Source organism: Balaenoptera borealis, assembly GCF_965194805.1.
Source record: "Balaenoptera borealis genome assembly, chromosome: 9".
NCBI lineage: Eukaryota > Metazoa > Chordata > Mammalia > Artiodactyla > Balaenopteridae > Balaenoptera > Balaenoptera borealis.
In genome coordinates this window covers 82969704-82977108 of record NC_138873.1, presented here as the reverse complement: position 1 = coordinate 82977108, position 7405 = coordinate 82969704, and the positions used below count along the sequence as shown (strand labels likewise).

The 7405-nt window shown below is 38.6% G+C and overlaps 1 long non-coding RNA gene across 1 annotated transcript; it reads left to right on the top strand.

Annotated features, from left to right (window-relative positions):
• Positions 1–598: 598 nt before the first annotated feature.
• Positions 599–3371, top strand: LOC309635327. The gene is made up of 2 exons (XR_014248768.1): positions 599–2203; positions 2655–3371. It is a non-coding gene; the product is annotated as an uncharacterized lncRNA (long non-coding RNA).
• Positions 3372–7405: the final 4034 nt, after the last annotated feature.

The window sequence follows — 7405 nt, the reverse complement described above, 5'->3', positions numbered from 1 at the left end:
TAAACAGTTCCCTCAGATATATTTTATTCATTATATGGATGACTTATTACTTGCTTATTCTGATAAACATATTTTACTTAAGGCTTATAATTCCCTTCAAAGTCATTTGTCACGATCAGGACTAGTCATTGCTGCTGACAAAGTACAGATGAACCCACCTTTCTCATATCTTGGTAAGTATATCACAAATTATAATATTACACCTCAGAAGATAGAGATACGGACTGACGTTCTTAAAACTTTAAATGATTTTCAAAAGTTATTAGGAGATATTAATTGGCTGCGACCTTCTTTAAAATTAACTACGGGTCAGTTACAGCCTCTTTTTAATATCCTAAAGGGAAGTCCTGATCCTTCTTCCCCTCGTATTTTAACTTCTGAAGCTCAACAAGCACTCAAGCTTGTAAACAAAGCAATACAATCTGCTCAGCTAACTAGAATTGAGCCTTCTTTACCTATACTATTAATAATCTGTGCTACGTCACATACCCCTACCGCCTTATTATGGCAAAAAACAGGAATTCTTGAATGGATTCATATGAAAAATACGCCTAATAAAGTCGTTACACCTTATTATGAGTTAATAGCAACACTTGTTCAATTGGGTCGTAGAAGAAATATTCAGTTGGTAGGATATGAACCAAATTCTATTATTATACCTTATACTACTTATCAATATTCTTGGCTATTATTTGTCTCTGATTTTTGGGCTCTTGCTTTTGCTGGATATTCAGGAATTATTGATAATCATTATCCTTCTAATAAGCTCCTTCATTTTGCTACTCAACATCTATTTATTTTTCCAAAAACTATCTGTTCAACTCCTATTCTCAATGCCCCAAATGTTTTTACTGATGGTTCTGCCAATGGCATCGCTGTGGTTATTTCTGATGACTTACTTCATAAAGAACAAACAGATCATACCTCTGCCCAACGAGTTGAATTACATGCGATTTCCTTGGCTTTTCAAATCTTTTCACATTGTTCTTTTAATCTCTATACAGATAGCCATTATTTGGTTACTATTTTGCGTAACATAGAAACTGCTATAATTGGCAATACTGTTGATTCTCAATTGTTTCAGACTTTCTTTCAACTACAAAAGATTATTCGTCAGCATGAGTTTCCTGTAGCCATATTACATATTCGAGCCCATTCAGGTCTCCCTGGCCCATTGTCTTTGGGAAATCAATTGGCTGACGAAAATACAAAGATTATAGGCTTAAGTTTATCTCAACCTCAGGATCTTGCTACTCAATCACATAATTTACATCATCAATCTGCTGCTATGCTTCAAAAACAATTCTCTATTTCTAGAGAAACAGCCCGATACATTGTTAAGTCCTGCTCTAAATGTTTACCCCACCTTCCTGTTCCACAATTTGGAGTCAATCCTCGGGGTTTACTCCCTCATCATCTTTGGCAAATGGATGTTACTCATATTCCCTCTTTTGGTAAATTACAATTTGTTCATGTAACTGTTGATACTTACTCTAATTTTATATGTGCTACGCCTTTGGCTGGGGAATCTACTAAATATGTAATTACTCATTTATTTCATTGTTTTGCATCTATGGGAATTCCTAAAGCTTTAAAAACAGATAATGCTCCAGGATATACGAGTAAAGCTTTTGCCAATTTTTGTGCAACTTTCCATATTTCACATAAAACAGGCATTCCCTACAATCCTCAGGGTCAAGGTATTGTAGAACGTGCCAACCGACAATTAAAAATTACATTACAAAAAATAAAAAAGGGGGAATATGATAGATCTCCTCAGATTATGCTTAATCATGCTTTATTTATTTTAAATTTTTTAACTTTAGATGCATTTAGTCACACGCCTTATGAACGATTGTTTACAGGTCTTTCGGGAACCCCTACTGAAAAAGCGCTTGTTAAATGGAAAGATCCCATGACTAACCTTTGGCATGGACCAGACCCTGTTTTAGTATGGGGCCGAGGCCATGTTTGTGTTTTCCCTAGGGAGGCAGACTCTCCGCGGTGGCTCCCGGAGCGCTTGGTTCGACATTATCATGCCATCACCAATAAACACCCTGACTCGAAGAATGCGTTGCCTGAGGCTCTCGCAATCGACCACAGCACACCCCAACCGGTTCCCCCGGCGGACGAGAAGAATGCGGCGATGGAGTAGGAGACAACTTGTCAGGGAGGCGAGGGGAGATCGAAATCAAATTACTTGGTATCAATTGCAATGTTTAGTATTTCAAACACGTAGGATTATGGAGGAGAGTGCTCATCCTCGCTCTCCTCTTACCTTTTTTTTAGCCATGATAGCTGTATTGGCAGCCCCACCTATAGAGGCTAAATCTTATTGGGCTTATGTACCCGATCCTCCTTTATTACAACCTGTTACATGGTCTGAAGCTGACCTTCCAATTTTCTATAATGATTCTACTTTTGGAAGAGTGCTAGGAAATTTGCCTATTACTAATACTTCTGTTAATTACTCTAATTGGCTTAATACTCCCCCTGTTTGTTTAAGTCCTATGAGTACCAATTCTGGTTGTGTTAAGGCTGTTGCTTTAGAACATGCTATTTCTTACCAAACCACTGTAAATTCTCAATTTTTTACTCATTTACGTAAAAATTATAAAGCTGTGGGATCTAATATTTGTCTTCCTTGCAAACAGACTGTTCCTAGACGAGAAGATTTATCCACCTTTGTATTTTGGTATAAGGATAACGTTCCCATTCACATGAATGCTAGAGTAACTAAGCTTGCTTCTAATACTTCGTTGGATCATTCTCTATGCATATATCGCTTGAGAATTGAAGATACTGGACATTATTTGTGTATTGAAACTACCATAGGTAATCAAGGGACGTTATTAGCTGGACATCAAATTACGGTCGTAAAGACTGTCACAGGACTACAATTTCCTGCTTTTATGGCTTCTGAATTCCCGCAGTTTGATTTTCCTGTTTGTAATGATACATGGACTAAAGCCTCTGTCTGGTGTACTTTAGATTATGATAATGGCACCATACTAGTTTCTTCTGTCCCCGTTAATAATAACAGCCTTGTTTTTTACAAGCAATGGGAATTCTGGAAACTTGCCTTATCCTTTTCTTATAGACCGGTGATTACTTGCGTCGCTCCTCCTTATGCTTTATTGATTGGAGATTTAATTGTAGAAAACACTATGAATCCTATAGGTTATAATATTACTTGTGTTAATTGTATCTTTAGTAGTTGTGTTTTGCCCGTTAAAGGATCTGCATCTGTTATGATTATGAAGCAACCTTCTTATATAATGTTACCTGTTAATTTGTCTGAACCATGGTATCATAACACTGGCATGCAAGCCTGGCTGGAATTGACTGAAGCATTAAAACGACCAAAGAGATTTATTGGTGTTCTAATATGTGCAATCCTAGCCTTAGCAGCTTTAACTGCTACTGCGGCCACTGCTGGGATTGCTCTTTCACAAACTATTCACCAGGCTCATTATGTTAATCAGTTATCTAAAAATACTAGTGTAGCATTAGCCCTACAAAGTCATATTGATACCCAACTAAAAACGGAAGTAGATGAATTAAAAATGTTCTAATAGGAATAGGGGATCAAGTTATGGCTTTAAAATTAAAAATGCGTTTGATTTGTCATGCCAAATATACCTGGATTTGTGTAACTCAACATTTATATAATGATTCACAATGGGATTGGGAAAAAGTAAAAATGCATATATTAAGTGTATGGACTGATGGACACATTAGCCTTGATATTCAAAAGTTAAATGCCGAAATACAAGCTATTCAAGAGGCCCACCTGGACGAAGATGGACCCCAGAATTTGATTCAAGGATTATTAGATCAACTACAAGGGCTAAATCCGATACAATGGATTCATGGAGGGCTCTCAGGCCTGATATCAATTGGTGTACTACTTTTATTGGTGATCGGTTTATTACCTTGTATTGTTAGATTTGTAATGGGGCGCTTTGCTGTCTTGCATCAGGATGTTCATGGCTTAAAACTACATTATCAAGCTTTAAAAAATAATAAAAAAGGGGGAAATGTGGTGGCCCCCAAGCTGTAAGCTTATTCAGCTTTCTGCTTTGCGGAGAACTGCTTGTCTCTTTCTTGGTATGCACTCCTGACGCTGCGGTATTGAGCGTAAAAAAGGAAAATGGCTTGCGGCCAGTTTCGTTCCAGGTGCCTGCTCTGGATCTAAGAGCCCCTGGTTGTTCCCCAGAAGAAGGACGTGCTGCCCTGAGGGGGAAGTCTGTATCTCCAAAGAATGGCCCATAAGGCATGCTGACGCATAGATAGTGATGCATAGATAGTGATGCATAGATAATGGCGCATAGATAATGGCGCATAGATAATGGCGCATAGATAGTGGCGACAGAATTATGTGGAAATACAAGGTTTGCTGATTTGTTGTCTGGTATTCGTTCCGTACTAAACCTATATATACATTCATGCTCTTTGAATAAACTAGCCTTGCAACCATCAGTTGTCTTGGCCCTTCTGACCCCATACTGGTGCTTTTCAGTTCCTTACCCCTCACCGCCAGGAACTTCTAGCTTTCTGCAGCCGGTCTGCGGCAGGGGGGGGGGCATGTAAAGAGCCACTAATGAAAACACAACGTAGGTGCTTTGAAAAGGGAAATATTGAGCTACCAGTCAATCAATCACAACCACTGCTTGGCCTATCACCTGAGAAAATGAGACTGAAAAAGTGACAGGCGGGCAAACCTGTACGCCAGCAATATTTACCATAGCCAGCACTTGGAAGCAATGAAAATGTCCATCAACCGAGGAATGCACCAAGAAGAAGTGGTCCACGTACACAATGGAATATTACTCTAATAATAAATATAAATTAAATTTAAAAACAAACAAAAGCAAGGAGACATCAACATTTGTGGGTTTACCCGGGCACATTGCACTCTAATTTATAACCGAAGAATACCACTGGCCGGTAGGTCTGTTTCCCTAGTACCAGCATGGAGAACGTAGAAAGGCTGCCGCTCTCTGGCCGTTACCTGCAAAAGCAGGTTTAAAGCCTGAGCTAATGGTCACTTCATATGAACAAGTACTGCAGGGCTGTAAATGAAACCTGCCCTCAAAATGTCTTGAGGGAGATAATGGCCAAAATATTTCAAATGGTGACACATACTTTAAGAAAACACTTTGAAGTAATAAGCTCTAATCACAGCTCGAAAAATAAAATGGACATGTCTTAACGCTCAACTTCAACGCATTATGAGACACATGCAAATTCAACCACAAAGAGGTATCAGCTCACACCACTCAGAATAACCATCAGCAAAAACTACAAAGAATAAATGCTGAAGGTGCTGGGAAGAAATACATACCCTCCACTTTAAGTGGGATGTAACCTGGAAAAAGCCACTAAGGAGAACAGAATAGAGCTGCCTATAAAAGGTAAACATTCAGCTACCATATGATCCAGCAGACCTATTCTTGGACCTATAAACTAAGAAGACAGAACTGAAAGGACACAGGCACGCAAATCTACATTGCATAGTATTACAATAGCCAAGATATGGAAGTAACCAAAAAGTCCACCGACAGATGGGTGGACAAAGAAGAACTGCTACCTGTACAGATGGAATAGGAGCTAGTGAAAAAATTAAACAATGCCATTTGCAGCACCATAGATGAGTCGAGAAGTAATCAGCCAACTTGGAGTAAGTGAGAAAGCGAAAGACACATATCCTATCATATCACATATAGGTGTTACCTAAAAAATGATACAAAGATATTTCCACAGAGAAACACTATCATAGATTCATTAAAAAAACTTATGGTTCACCAAATGGAAAGGTGTGAGGATTGGATACATTACCATATTGAGGTTAACAGAGAGATACAAACACATGTGAAATATATAATCACCAAAGACCTACGCAATACCAAGAGAAGACTACTCAACATTGTGTCATAACCTACATGGGAAAAGGATCCGAAGAAGAATAGATATATGCATATGTGTGAAAGAACCACATCTTGCACAACTAGAACAAACAAAACATTGTAATCAAGTTTGCTGTGATAAAAAATAAAAATTAAGTTCAAAATACCAACAAGAGGTAATGAGACATAAACTTAAAGGGCTTTTTCCTCGCACATTCCATTCTAATTTACCACCTAGAACACCACTTCCAGTAAGGCTCTGTTGCCCTAGTAACCAGATTTGGTAAAGGAGAAATGCTGCCGCCTTGTGGCCGATTCCCACAAGAGCAGCTTTTAACCCACTGCTAATGGTCACTTACCATTCACAAGGACTCAGAGCTGTAAAGACACCTGCCCTCAAAATTGTGCTGAGGTAGGGAATGGATAAAAAAAATTCAAAACAGGCAAAATTTTCAAGAAGATAGTATGAAGAGGTAAGTTTTACTCACTCTCTTTTTAAAGAAAGGAAAATGGATAAACGCTCCACCTCAGGAAGTATTAGACTCATGCAATCTAATCTACAAAATGTTTTCAACTCACACCAGTCGACTGACCATTGGCAAAAAGTCTACAAACAATAAATGCTGAAGGGGTTTTAGAGAACTGTGTACCCTCTAGCTGCTGGTGAGATGTAAAAGGGTTAAACGCTAATAATGAGAACAGAAAGGAGCTGCGTTGAAAACGAAAAATTGAGGTACCATTCAATCCAGCAGGCGCACCAATGGGCCTCTCACCTGAGAAGACCAGAATGAAGACCCGGGCTGCAAAAGTTGCACTGCAGCCTTATTCACAATAGACAAGACAGTGAAGCAACCAAAATGTCCATCAACAGATGAAAGGATAAAGAAGAAGTGGTCCATGTACACAATGAATACTAGCCATGGAAAACAATGAAACACTGCTCTTTGAGGCACCATAGATGATCTTGGAGATAATCACAGAACATGAGGTAAGTCGGAAAGCAAAAGTCCTATATCCTATGATATCACTTATAGGCGTTATCTAATAACTGACACAAATGAACATAATTCCACGGAGAAAGTCAATCACAGACTTATTAAAAAAAAACTATGCTTATCTAAAAGGAAAGGTGGGGGGAATGGATAAATGAAGATTAGCGTTACCATATGTATACAAATACATATTATATACATATATCAAAAAGACCGACCATATAGCAAGGAAGGTTTAGGGAACACTGTGTAATAATTTACACGGGAAGAGGATCTCTACATAAATAGGTATCTAGAATATGTAGATGTACACCTTGGACAAGCAACATTCTAACCATTACCCCAATTGAAAAAATTAAAACAACGAACTAGGAGTAATGAGACATAAACTTATGGGGGGTTTTCCTGGCACATTCCATTCAAATTTACAACCTAGGCAAACGACTTCCAGAACGGCTGTGCTGCCCTAGTACCCAGATTTGGGAATGGAGAAATGCTGCATCC